Below are 13,576 nucleotides of genomic sequence, written 5' to 3'. Positions count from 1 at the left end.
AAAAAAGTTACATTACTTTTAAATGCAATTTCGCGAAGTCGCGCTGGGTGCGATCTGCATGCGCGGACCCTACGCGGACCCTATGTGACTAGAAAAAAAGAGATTTGTTTGGTTCATTACACTTCCTATTGTAAGTATTGAAGGACCCCACCCATTTCAATCACGCTTGTTAGACTTTCCTATGGGGAAGACCTCTGCTAGCAAGAACTGCTCTTTTTGGTGATTCCAAACCTGCTTGCCCTTAATATTGGAAAAATGGCTTCAAATCAACCTTCTTCTGATTCAGAACACTCAAATGAGGAGGAGTTTGTTCCTGAACCACCATGCCCCAAGAGATATTAATCCATTGTTTGGAAATTTTTCACATACCCTGAAGGTTTGAAGAAAGTCAATGCTTCTAAGGTAATGTGTAAAATATGCAGAGCTGTTCTTTCAACAGGAAATCCCAAAAAAGAATATTCATGTGGAACTGCAAGTATGTTTAAACATCTACATAGTTTGCATCCTGTGAATCTGGCAAGAGAGGAGTGCAAGAGACTGCAACAGAGTGGACCACCAGCATCGCAAGTTGCAACTACTCCTGGGGCGACCACTTCAACATCTGGTTTGGGCATCTGGCCGAAACTGGCTACTGCCAAAATTCATTGCATAAAATGCAATAGGTTGCTTTGCTATGGGGAACAATCTGTTGATTTGGTTTGCAGGGCTCTGGAAAACCATCATTGTTAGACTTTTTTTTTGCCCTAAAGTTCATTGTTTTGTTCATCCCGTTGAGTTTTTTTCATTTTAAAAAAACAAAAAAATTGTTAAAAAAAGAGCTAAACTTGTATGCTAGTGTGTGAAAGTTTAGATGAATGTATGTGTCGTGCATAATTGAAAGAATGCATTGTGCTGTAGTATGGTTTAGGGCCTCCTTTTGCCTGCATGTTATGTTAGCATGGCTTATTAGAAGTTTAAACGCCATTTTGCCTTTTTCTGCTTTTTGCACAAGACACTGCATAGCTGTTTTTGCAAGTTAGCTTTCACGAAGGTCTATACATGAGAAAACATTATAATACATAAGGCTAGATGTAGGTAATTTTATTTTACCACTTCTTAAATACCAAATTTTACCGATTCGGTATTTAAGAAGTGGTAAAATAGAGGGGGGGGGATGTAGGTATTACAGAATCGGTAAATACCGAATCGTTAAGATTCGGTATTTACCGATTCTGTAAATACCGATTCGGTAATCCCCATTGATTCCTATGGGCATTGAAGCCCATAGGAATCAATGGGCATTACCGAATTGGTATTTACCGATTCCAGCAAGGGTGCAGGGGGTGTCACTTTGACACCCTCTAGCACGCCAAATTCAGGCATATGTGCCATGTGGCACACAGACATGCCCTAAGGGCATGTAAAATACCGAATCTGAAAGGCCTTTGGGACTCAGAAGAGTCCCACCTACATCTAGAAGTTACCGAATCAGTAAAAATACCGATTCGGTAAATTTACCGATTCTGTAAATTTACCGAATCGGTAAAATTGGCCCTACATCCCAAAAACCCAATTACCGGTCGGTAACGGCTGAAATCGACCGTTACCGGCCGGTAAATGGCCACCTACATCTGGCCCATAGTTCCTACATAGGGAGGGTGTTTAAACTAGGCACTTTGTCACTTGTTTGCACTATCATTGTAATGTGATTCCTCCTTTTGTATTTTATGGAGTTGTAACCATGCTGACCATATTATTTTTAAGCATATGTCTGCTTATGTTGACTAAAATACTGCGCATGAGATCACGTTGTTAAAATAAATATTTTAACCTTACCGTGTCTCTTATTTACTCCTGTTGTGGACTGGTATGAGAGTATAACAAAAGAGTGTTCTCACTTTCCACCATTCCTGAGATGGTCCTAAGTCATATGTTCTAGGTTGTCTAATCATTGGTTACTTTACTATAGGAGGAAGAGCTAATGTGACACTGATTGCTAGCTGGTTGGGGCTTCTAGGTACTGAGGTGAGTTTCTGGTACACCACAATTCACTAATGTCCTAGGTCTCTGTGCACAGTTCTGTGTATGAGCAGAAATCCTTGCAACAGTGCTGTACGGTGAATGTATAAGTACAGAACTATAAGGAAGTGCTGCAGCATGACACTGTAAAGTGTTTAGCTACAGTGTGCTGTAGTACTTCCGAAGCACAGGGATGTAACATATGTATATAAATATGTTGCAAGTCTATGCTTCCCTCTGCACTGCTGCTTAAACTGCAGGCATATGGTGACACAGGTACCCTTGCTCCATGGTGCAAGGCTATCTGTGTTGTATGGACTTTGTTTTTGTGCAAAAAGACACAACTTTCTGCAGAAAAACAATTTGTGGAGGCATTTTTCTCCTTTAATGTATGCTGTGCATTATAGCATATATTGAAAGAGAAAAAAGGAGGAGATATGAAAACAATTCTCCTTGATGTGCCTTGCTACACCAATTGGAGGATGGTGCAGCATTCTCACACATGTCTAGATTTATGATTGTTAATAAACCTGGAGATGTGCCTTGTTCTATGAGTGTTCTGTGCAAACACGCACAGCAACACCTATAGAACGCCCTTTCAACCCAAAGTGGTGTGTATGATGAGATTGTATTTACATAGAAAAGAAAAAGGTATACAGAGTGCCTTTTCCTCTCCTTGTAAATATGAAAGAGAGTTAATGGCTAGGCCAATTCTTATTATAGGAGTACATTTCTGTACTGCTAACAGAGAACAAGATACATTTATAACTACTTATGTTTTAGGAAACGTATAGGGCATGTTTATATATTACTGAAGGGAAGGGATGGGTCCTAATGTGACATGTGCAAAAACACTCAGTGATGTGCTTTAAATTAAAGAGTTTTAATTCTTTTAATTATGAAATTACCAGGCCCTACAAGACCACCATTTCTCTCTATTGTATACTATACCACGTGTCTTACAGACAGGTGCTCTGAAGCTGTGTCCTATTTGATACCTGTCTGCAATGGAATTCTCTGGCACAAATCTACTCCATCCATCTTCCCTTTTTTCAACTGTGTGCAAACACATGCCATTGTGCATTTTAAGACTTACTTAAACTTACCTCAGCAGTAATACATCTAAAAAAACGCTACACATTTTATTCAGTTGTTTTTTATAATGTAAATTATGGTGACCTGCTTATTTTAGTATTAGAATCTGTGAAGGAAAAGGAAAAATAGCTATAACATGTAATAATATATTTTTAACAACACAGCATAATTTAAACATTTAACAAAGTCATTTCTTTGCCTTTTTTGCTGTTCTCAGAATATATTGAATTTCACTAGAAACAGTGATTTCAATCGTACTCATCACATAACAGTGGGCAAAAAACAAACAATCAATAAGATTGTTGAAAAAAAAACAAGAATCCATCTTCTAAAATATCCCGTATATACAAATCACACATATATAAAATCCTTACTGCTAAGAACATTTTTATAACATTCATTTATAAACACTATAAATGTTGTTGCTTAAAAGTATACACTGAGACAAAGTGCAAGAAAAAGTCCATAATTCAAACATATACCTTTCCATGAGGCCAAATGGTATTTTTGCACTCCTTTTTATGTAAATTGTCCAATGGTAATCCTTTTAAATCATAATAATAAATTCCTCAGAGGCTGAATTATCTTCCTAAAACTTTGGCCTTAAAAATATTAGGTAGGAATTTGTTAATTCGCTAGGCAAACGTTGTTTGAAAACTAACTGAGCATCATTACAAAGTGTCCATCCTTTGTTACATTTTAGATAGGCAGTGTAATGTCCAGATGTTGTGGAAGGACCATCATGGAAAATTATTGCTACTGCTACAAAAGTCCTTCCTGATATTGATAGTTGACTTGCTACAAAATGTTTTATTAAAGTGTCCAATTTTCTCCCATCAGTTGTACAAAGTTGCATAATTAAAATTATATATTGTCCATATCTTTCTATAAATTATGTTGATAACATTTCTGATTTGCATTGGCTACACTCCAGGGGCCTCATTTATGAAAAGTGATGCATCGCTGCGTGAAAACAGCGATGCGTCACTTTTCACTGCGCACTCCTTACGACATTCCTGATGCGTCATATTTAATGTATGACGCATCATGTCGCAAGGAGTTACAGATACGTCAGTATTTCTGATGTATCTGGAAACGCAAAAGTGACGCATTGCTGGAGTGTGTCACAAAAGTGATGCAACTCCAGCAATGCGTCCTTTCACATGGGGAAAGCCCCGTGTGAAAGGGCTTGCGTCAGTCTTACGCCTGCTGTGAGGCAGGCGCAAGATTTTGACGCAACAGCGTCCTAAAAGTGACGCAGTGAAATCTCATAGATTTCACTGCGTCACTATTACGAGGCTTTTTGCGGGGGAACGCCCCCTCTGCATACATTATACCTGACGCAGGTATAATGTGGCGCAGGGGTTTAAAAAGTGACGCATCTACCTAAATGCGTCACTTTTTAAATATGGCGCAACGAGGCGCATTTTTTACACCGCTGGTGCGTCACAAAAAGTGACGCACCGGCGGCGCAAAACTGACGCAAGACCTTCATAAATAAGGCCCCATGTTTTGATTTGCAGCTTTAACTAATTTATTGAAAGACACTGATTTACAGTCCGGTAATGTCAAATATAGAAATCTTTCAGTGTCATTAGTGCTACATGTGTACATACCATTTTCATAATGATGTTCCCATTTATAACAAAGGCCAAAAGTATTCTCTATGTCTACACCTTCATTTTCCAATACTAATACAGTAAGCATATACATTAGAAATTCCTGAGCATCTTGTTAGATATTTTGCGTAAATTGTGTAGAACCAGAACATATATCCAAAAGATTATGAACATCACAAACACTTTGTATTTCACTTGTATCAGTTCTCAATTTTTCATAAATGGAATGCAACAAATAACTAATTATTTTTTCCCGATTCTCCATAATTTGCTGTTGCAAACCTTCAAGAAAGAAAACAACATTGACCACTACATTAGCATAGCAGTTGACACCTGAACTATTTTCAAACTGATAACCAACAATCTCTTCAACAGTGTCCTTTTTCTTTTTACTTGCAATAACAACATTATCTTGTTTTTTTTTTCTCCATACCTTCACTACAGATATTCTCATACCTTCTTTTTCGACCTACTACACACTTTTCAAATACAGGATATATACCCAAATCAGGAGCATATGTTATTCTTAACCTATTATATTCTTTGACACAGTTTGCATCTGCAGTAACCTTTGTGTCATCAAAATCAATCAAAAATAAATCAGATAATGTACTGACTTGCGACAAAGCAACATACGCCATACCCTCTTTAAACACAGTATTTCCAATGTTCACCAAAGCACTGCCAACACTTAAACCTTGAGATTTATGAATAGTCATGGCATATGCCAGAGAAAGTGGAAACTGTTTTCTACGGACATATAAATCTTTAACAAGCAAAAAACGAACTGAACAACGACCAATTTGTTTAACTTTTTCAATCTGATCAAATTTAATTTTTAAAAACTCTATACCATCGCTATTTGGATAATTAACAAAATCCACAACTTTACCCATTGCTCCATTAACTAAACCTTTCTCTACATCTAAATTACGCCTTAAAATGACTCAACAGTTCCTACATGCATATAGATTCTTTTCTAAACCAGCAGTTTTCGATATCGATTTTTCTAAAGAATCCATTTTGTCTTCAATTTTTCAAAATAACAGTGATTCCTTCATGTTCAATTTTATCAATGGCTTTCATTTTTATTATTTCTTCATTTTCCAATTTCAAAAGTTGTTTGTTGAATATACAACACTCGCGCAGTGTTGGCATTAAGCAGATTACAGATTTGTTTTCTGCAATGTTCATGTATATTTTCTCAGGAACTATATCTGCATTTGGAAACAAATTGGAAAGTAATCAACTCTTCAAAGCTTGTTTACCATGTTCTGTCAGTAGTCCAATTCTTATATCTTGAAGAATAGTTCCGTAATCAACATCATTTGCCTGTCGCATATTTGTAATGAGTTCTTTGTATTCAAAATATGACCAAAAGTTCACGTTTCCAACACTACCCAGAGACTTTCTGGTGTCTTCATATGCAAGTGTTTTAAATACTGGTTGCCCTTTTACGGGAGTAAGTTGCAGTAGATCTCCGAAAACTATGACATGTTTTTCTCCAAATAACACATCATACTCTGTTTTAAGAATGTGCTGCATTCTTAAATGCACAAAAGCAAGCATTAGGTTTGAGACCATGCTTACATCATCAATAATCAGAAGTTTAATTTTCTTTAGCACTCTTGAAACTTCACAACAAGCTTCTCCAGATAGCTTGTTATGTTCCGATTTGTTTTCATGCTCCACAGATAGCATTAGTAAACAATGTAATGTATTCCTTTGATGTTGTGTGCTGCCAACCCTGTTGGAGCAGTTACAACACAAGACAAATGTGCCTCAGTTGTTTTCTGTAGATAGCTGGTGATAACTGGTGATTACTTTAATTAAGAAACTTTTTCCGGTTCCAGCTTGTCCACTCACATAGATTCGGATAGGTTGAGATGATGTACATGTGCATTTTTTCTTTTCATGAAGAAATCCATGGTCAATCTGTTGTCTCACTCGCTGATATAATTCTTTCTGTTCAACATTTAATTGTTCTTCCAAGTTTGCTAAGTCAATTACATCTTCTTGAGCTTGATGCATTGCTGTTTCCACCTCATTCATGGCGATGGCTGCTTCATTTTCAACAATTGGTTGTCCCAGTGGATTCTGACTCACTGCAGCAGAACTTTGACTGTCTTGAGAACTGTCTCTAGCAATCTCAGCTGCAATTGTAGCTTCTTGATTACAATTTCATTGTTCAACATTTTCACTTAATTTGCAAAAGCACTGCATTCTATGCTATCTTTACAAGCATTGAAGGAATCTTCATAGCTCTGGAAATCTCCAAGTAATTCCAGTTCTGAATGCCACGGTTTGAACAGTTGCATAAGGGCTAAATAGTAAAATTCCCTTTTATCAGCAGTGTCGCAAATCAGCTTCCTGTGATTTATCAAATTTCCTTTCGTTTGTTTCACTAGACATCCTTCGGAACCAAGGACTCCATATTTTCCATCATTGATGTTCTCTGTAATATTCCGTTTAAAAGTGTAGTTTTGCAGCACTTAATAGAGACACATGTTCTGAAGATGATGACGTCTGTTTGGGTAATATGTGTCCAACATATTCGTTTTTAAAATATCTGTACTTTCTGGATCTTTTTCTGCTAAATATTCAATTTCTTGAACAGTTTTCAGTACCTTATTTCGCATTCCTGCAAACCTAGACTCACCCAAAATATTCTTCTAGATTTGGAGTAAAGACTTGCAGATGATAACCGATCTGAGCATTCATATGCTCCAATTTCTCGATGCGATAACATCTTCAAACTGAAACTGTATAATTTCTTACTTAGAGTCTTCTTGTGAGAAATTTCTTCCCACATTTCTTTCAATTCCCTCTTTTCTGATTTTGTAATTTAGGATGTTACATATCGAGCAACAGCAATGGAATTGTCCGCAACTTATTGAATATCCATGTTAGCATTCCACATGGACAGACTAACTGGATGTAGTCATTTATGTATTTTGACTCTTCGCTTCTTCTTAAGTTGTAGGTATTTTTTGGAGAATTTCTTGTGATGGTATGTCTCAAAGATGATATAAAACTGTTCACTCTTCCTTTGGATTTTAGAGGACGTGGAAATGCAAAATGACATTTTGTGTAGAACTTATCCTTAGACGTGTACTTCCTTCTACAGTATTTTCCACATCGGTGGCTTTGGAATCGTAAGACTTGTTCTCTTAAGTTGTTTTCTTCTGTGATTTTGGGTACAGCACATGTGGCATATTCTTCAATAAAAGACAAAACAGTATTGTCCGCATCTGCTCCAAATTTGGGGGCTTCCTTGATCCATAACAGCATATGTATATGAGGAGCACCTCTTGCTTGATACCCCTTTCTCCAAAAAAACACAGTAACTTCTCCAAGAGGAGGATTTTTTTTATTGCAGATAAAAGACATCATAGCTTCAAATCTATGATTGAAATACCTGCATACATTAACAGGATCCAAAGAGCATAATTCCCCAGGTGTCTTTTATTCAATATTTTTATATTGGAATTTGCCTCTCGAAGAAATTCAAGTAAATCATCCCAAGCGTACTCAGCATAGCTTAGGGTAAGGAACCATGTAGGATTTCCTAAGTTCCGTAGCATACATTTCAGTTCTCCATGACGATGGTACCAATATTCATTAGTCCCACGCTGACATGCCATCAGATAAATCAGCTGAGATTCTAAATGATCATCTCTCTGGTGCACTTTATCCATAAAATTCTTTGCAGATACATTTTGCAGATGTATTCCAGTTTTTAAAATGTGATTGACTGCATAAGAAAGTCCAGACAAGTCACTTTCAAACAAAAGATGAAATATATAAGGGATACATTGTCAAAATCTTGGATCTTCTGCATATAATCTTGTTGTCCGATATTCAGATGCAGGAATCTGCACAGCACATTTATCATATTGTCCACCTTTTCCTGTTTGAAACAACTGCAGAAAACAACAAGCTTCAAAGCTCTATTTCCATACACTCATGGGACTTCCTTTTGCTTTTTTCATTTGGAACATCTCAATAGTGTTCCCCATCAATTCTTTTGAATGAAGTGGATGCACACGGTAATGTTGATAGATCTCTTAACATGTCCACTTTTTCAATTTGTCCACTTGACGTTTCAGTATCTTCTGCTAAAAGTATTTCTTCTTCTCCCATATAAACATTTTTCTTAAATATCTTTATTCACAGATTTCCCATTAAGTACACCCCCCCTCTCAAAAGACCAAGGTCACAAAAAGAAATCCAATGTATTACATACATAAATTCGGGATTGCAATCCATTATATACAGATGGGGATAAAAAAAAAAAGAATATGAGATATACATGGTCACAAATACATTGTCCATACAGTTTATCATATAGTGTGAGTAGTTCTTCGAGAGAAAGCGAAAATCTTGATTAAATAGACAGATATCTATGTGAGGCATTCCCCCTTATTAAGCGTGGCTATGAATCCACTGCAGCAGTGGCGCCCAAATCATCATACCCCTTCTTCTTTTATTCCGCCCTTTATTCTTGTAGATGGCCATCTCAAGGCTACAAGACACAAGCAACCTAGCCCTCCATTGTGAAAACGCGGGTGGATTCGGGTCAAGCCCTGATGAATCTAAACAAAGCCTCAGGACTGCCATAGCCACAAAGATCAGCCCCTGCATATGTTTTGGTCGGTTACAGTTAGCTACCCCCAAAATGTTCTCTTCTGTTGAGATACTCATTCTCATTTGGAACACTTCTGATAAAAAATCAGATGTAACTTTTATCAAATTAGAAAGCGCATTGCGAACATATGGATGATGTCGGCCCCAAACAATGTACACCGCGGGCAGGTGGTTCCCTTCCCAGTCCCCCATTTTGCCATTTTATGCGGAGTGTAATATAAGGAAAAGAATGTTTTGTAACATTGGGCTTGTAGTTTAATAGACATCAGGCATGTTTGGCATAATTCATAAGTGAGAGGGGGAATTGCTGGCCGATCTCCTAGTTTGGTCTGCCACACAGCTGATTGGTTGTCCATGTCATCGGTGAGTACCAAATTCAAGGTTTCGTAAATTTCCCCAATCTTGGGTGTTGGTTTCTTACATAGGTTCTCTATGGCTTGACTATTTTGGAATTTTCATCGACTACCCCCTTTCTTTGATAAAAAAGTCTCTGATCTGTAGAAACTTACAAAAGTCCCTATGGCTGATATCATATTCAAAATGTATCTCCTCAAACATCTTTAGTCCATTCAGGGTATAAAAGCAGCCCAGCTGCCGCACCCCGGCCTTGACCCATCTATCCATACAACTATCGTGGAAAATCTCTGGTAAGTCATTATTATGACTCACAGGAGTATAACACAAATAGCGCCCTAGCCGCAATAATTTCCAAACATGACTCCACACTTTGTATACACTAGCAATAGTCTTAAATTTGACTTTATTGAAATAACTGGTATTGACATGTGGCCAAAAGCAACCGGCACTGTCCTCCCCCAGGATGATTTCTTGTGGGGTCGGGATAATTTGGTTATTGGTTTCTTTGGAGATACGTGTTGCGCAATACCTTAAAACAGAAGTCCAATAGTAAAGGTTAAAGTTGGGCATTGCTAATTCCCCTCTTTCCTTTGGAAGCATCATCCAACTGAGGGTCTGGCGAGGTCTCCTAAATCCCTAGATAAACCTCAAAAACATTGAATCTATAGTTTTAAAAAATTGGGGAGAAAACTCCAAGCATATCGCCCGAAAGAAATATAAGAATCTAGGCAAAAAAAGCACTTTGACGACATTACACCTGCCACCTATAGTCAAATGCAAATTATTCAATCATACCAACTCTTTTTTTGTACGAATTATCAATGGATTCATATTAATATTAAAGATATTTTCTATTTTGGCGCTTAAGTTGACACCTAGGTAAACTGCTTTTTCTGTAACTCTTACGTCCCTCATCGTAATTTTGTGATTGAGAACGATCTGGGGTTTGCCTGAATTTAATTTATACCCAGAGACGAGTCTGAACCGTTGAGCCTCCTCTTCTATCACATTTATAGCGTTTTTGGGTTCGCAGGTGACAAGCGCGATGTTGCCGGCATAAGCTAGAATTTTGGTATTATGATTACAAATTTGAACAGGTGGAATTAACGCATGATTTTTAGCCGACGGACGAATGAATTGATATAAATCATGAATAGAAGAGGAGAGCAAGGGCACCCCTGCCTAGTCCCCCTAGTGGTAGTAAAATTCTCAGATAGAAGCCCATTGATCAGAACTCTAGCTCCTGGACTGATATATAACCTTAGGGTGGCCTTTATGAAGCTCTCAGTAATTCCACAGTGGGACATAGCTGCCCACAGAAATTTCCAGGAGACCCTATCGAACGCCTTTTCTGCTTCAAGCAAAATAAGCGACATAGGGTCTCCTGTCGTCTCTGTATAGTCAAATAGGGAGATTACTCTTTGGACATGATCTATTGTTGATCTCCCTGGGATAAACCCATGTTGGCAATTTGACACAATTCTACTGATGATTGGTGCTAGTCGGGCTGCTAGGAGTTTAGAATATATTTTGGAATCCCCATTTATCAATGTTATAGGGCAGTATGATCCCATTTCCAGAGGATCTTTATTTTTTTTCAGGAAAACTAAGATCTTAGCAGCTGACCATGAGGCAGGTGGATTCCCCTCTGGAATATATAAGCTTATAGTTCTAACATAATTATTTTGAGTCGATCTGCGAACTTGACATAGAACTCGATTGGGATCCCGTCTATGCCTGCTGCTTTCCCGCTGGTCAGCGAGTTCATGGAGAGGAGAATTTCGTCCCAATGCAGAGGATTATCCAGCTTATTTTGGTCCTCCTTCTCAAATCTGTTACCTATAATTGAATCTAGATATAGCTTGGGATCTTCCTGTCCCATTTCTGACTCCTTGTATACCTCCTGATAGAATCGCTGAAATGACGCTCTTATTTCTGATGGTTCTGATCTTACACCAAATTCGGGGTCCCGAATTTCCTTTATAATGTTATCTGAGATCTCCTCTCGGGTACGAACCGCCAGCTGATGACCAACTTGCTCACTTAGCTCGAACATTTTCTCTCTATTAGTTGTAGCTTTAGTTATGGCCTTTTCCGTTGGAATCTCAGAGATGAGATTTCTAGCGATAGCTACCTGAGCCAATTCATTATCCGTCACCCGTCCCTCTTGAGCAACTTTGATCAAATCTCCCTCTGCTCTGCCCAGATTCTGCTGCAACGTTGCCAAGTGTTGTTTCCTTTCCTTATTAGACCTGAGTGAAAATTGCAGTGTTTCGCCTCTGATGCCAGCCTTCAGGGTATCCCAAACCACATCAATAGATGTGCTGCCCAGATTATCCGTTAAAAATGTCGGTATCCACTCTCTCATGTGTTGCCAATATTTCTCATTCCTCAATAGTGCCCTCTCAAAAGTCCATATCCTAATTATATGACTATTTTGACTACTAACTATGCTTAATGCTAACGGGTTATGATCCGATAACACCAGCGAGGCTTTTTCTATTGTGCAAGAAGATTTCAGGGAATTTGAGATAAACATATAATCAAAGCATGCATGGCGGGAATGTGGATAGGAATAATAAGTGAATCCTTGATCCCCGGCGTGGTTAAGTTGCCACCTGTCGATCAACCCATGTGATACACAGAATTCTCTTAGTGCCTGAAAAACTTTTGGTTTCCTACCATAATATTTAAACTCAGGACCAACTGACCAATCTCCTGGCAAGTGCAAGTTAAGGTCACCACATACTATCAGGGGTAGGGGCCAATGTGCTAGTTCATTAGAGACACTGACCAACACCTCCGGGTTATCACTGACGCCACCATAGACGGTACAGAGTGTCATCTTATTTAACCCATTATTATAATGACATTTGGTAATTGGCCATCGCCCAAATTTATCGGATTTTGATCTTATGAATTGAAACCCACCCCCTTTCGCTAAAATGGCCACCCCGCTGGTTCGCACACCCTGAGGTGAGGCGCTAATGAGTTTCTACCCTAGTGTTTTAAGAAAGTATTGTTGCGACCTGTCTATATGTGTCTCCTGCATGCATACAATGTTAGCCTCCATTAATTGTAGCCCCGTTGCAACCGTATATCTTTTCTTTGTATCGTTAAGCCCACAAATGTTGATCAAAATGATTTTTAACTTTGCCATACTAGCGTTTGAGCTGCCATTGGTTGCTTACTGTAGTGACATGCTTGATTCATGGATACGTTCCCCACCATTTTCTTAGTACATTGACCCCTCCACACGACACCTTTCCCACCCATCTTGAACTTGAAATCACTTGGTCTTCCCCACCCCAGAGCCCCCCACCACTCCCCTCTAATTTGTAAGCCATGAGGCTCAATCCTGAGCCTGTGTGATGGTGTCTAATCAACCTCACCCATTCTCCGTGCCGCTCTTTCCCTCCTGTCCATAAAAAAGGAAATGCCCTGGCACCTCAACCAATTGCTCAACCCTCCGGGCACCGAAATACATTAGGAGAAGAAAGAGTAAAAAAAAATATTAAGGCAAAAATGTGAAGCAGCCCAAAATGAGAAAAAGAGGAAAAAACAAGTGAGAGTAAGCAAAATAGAAAAGAGTAGATTGAGATGGTAGGAATATCAGACAGCAAACGGACAGCGAACAACAATGATAGTCCAATTAGTGTAGAGAAATCAACGATTGTTCCCCGTACCCCTTGTTTACCCCGCAATAATGTCTTTCAGGGTTTGCTCTGCCTGTATCTCCGAAGTGAAAAACCAAGTTTGACCTTGTGATACTACTTTCAGTTTGTCAGGGTTCTGGAGAAAAGCTAGGGCCCCGGCTTTCTGGAAAGGTGTGATCAGCTGTCGCAGCCTCCATCGCCTCT

This window comes from Lissotriton vulgaris, chromosome 11 (genome assembly GCF_964263255.1).
Source record: "Lissotriton vulgaris chromosome 11, aLisVul1.2, whole genome shotgun sequence".
Classification (NCBI taxonomy): Eukaryota; Metazoa; Chordata; class Amphibia; order Caudata; family Salamandridae; genus Lissotriton; species Lissotriton vulgaris.
This window is presented reverse-complemented; position numbering follows the sequence as displayed.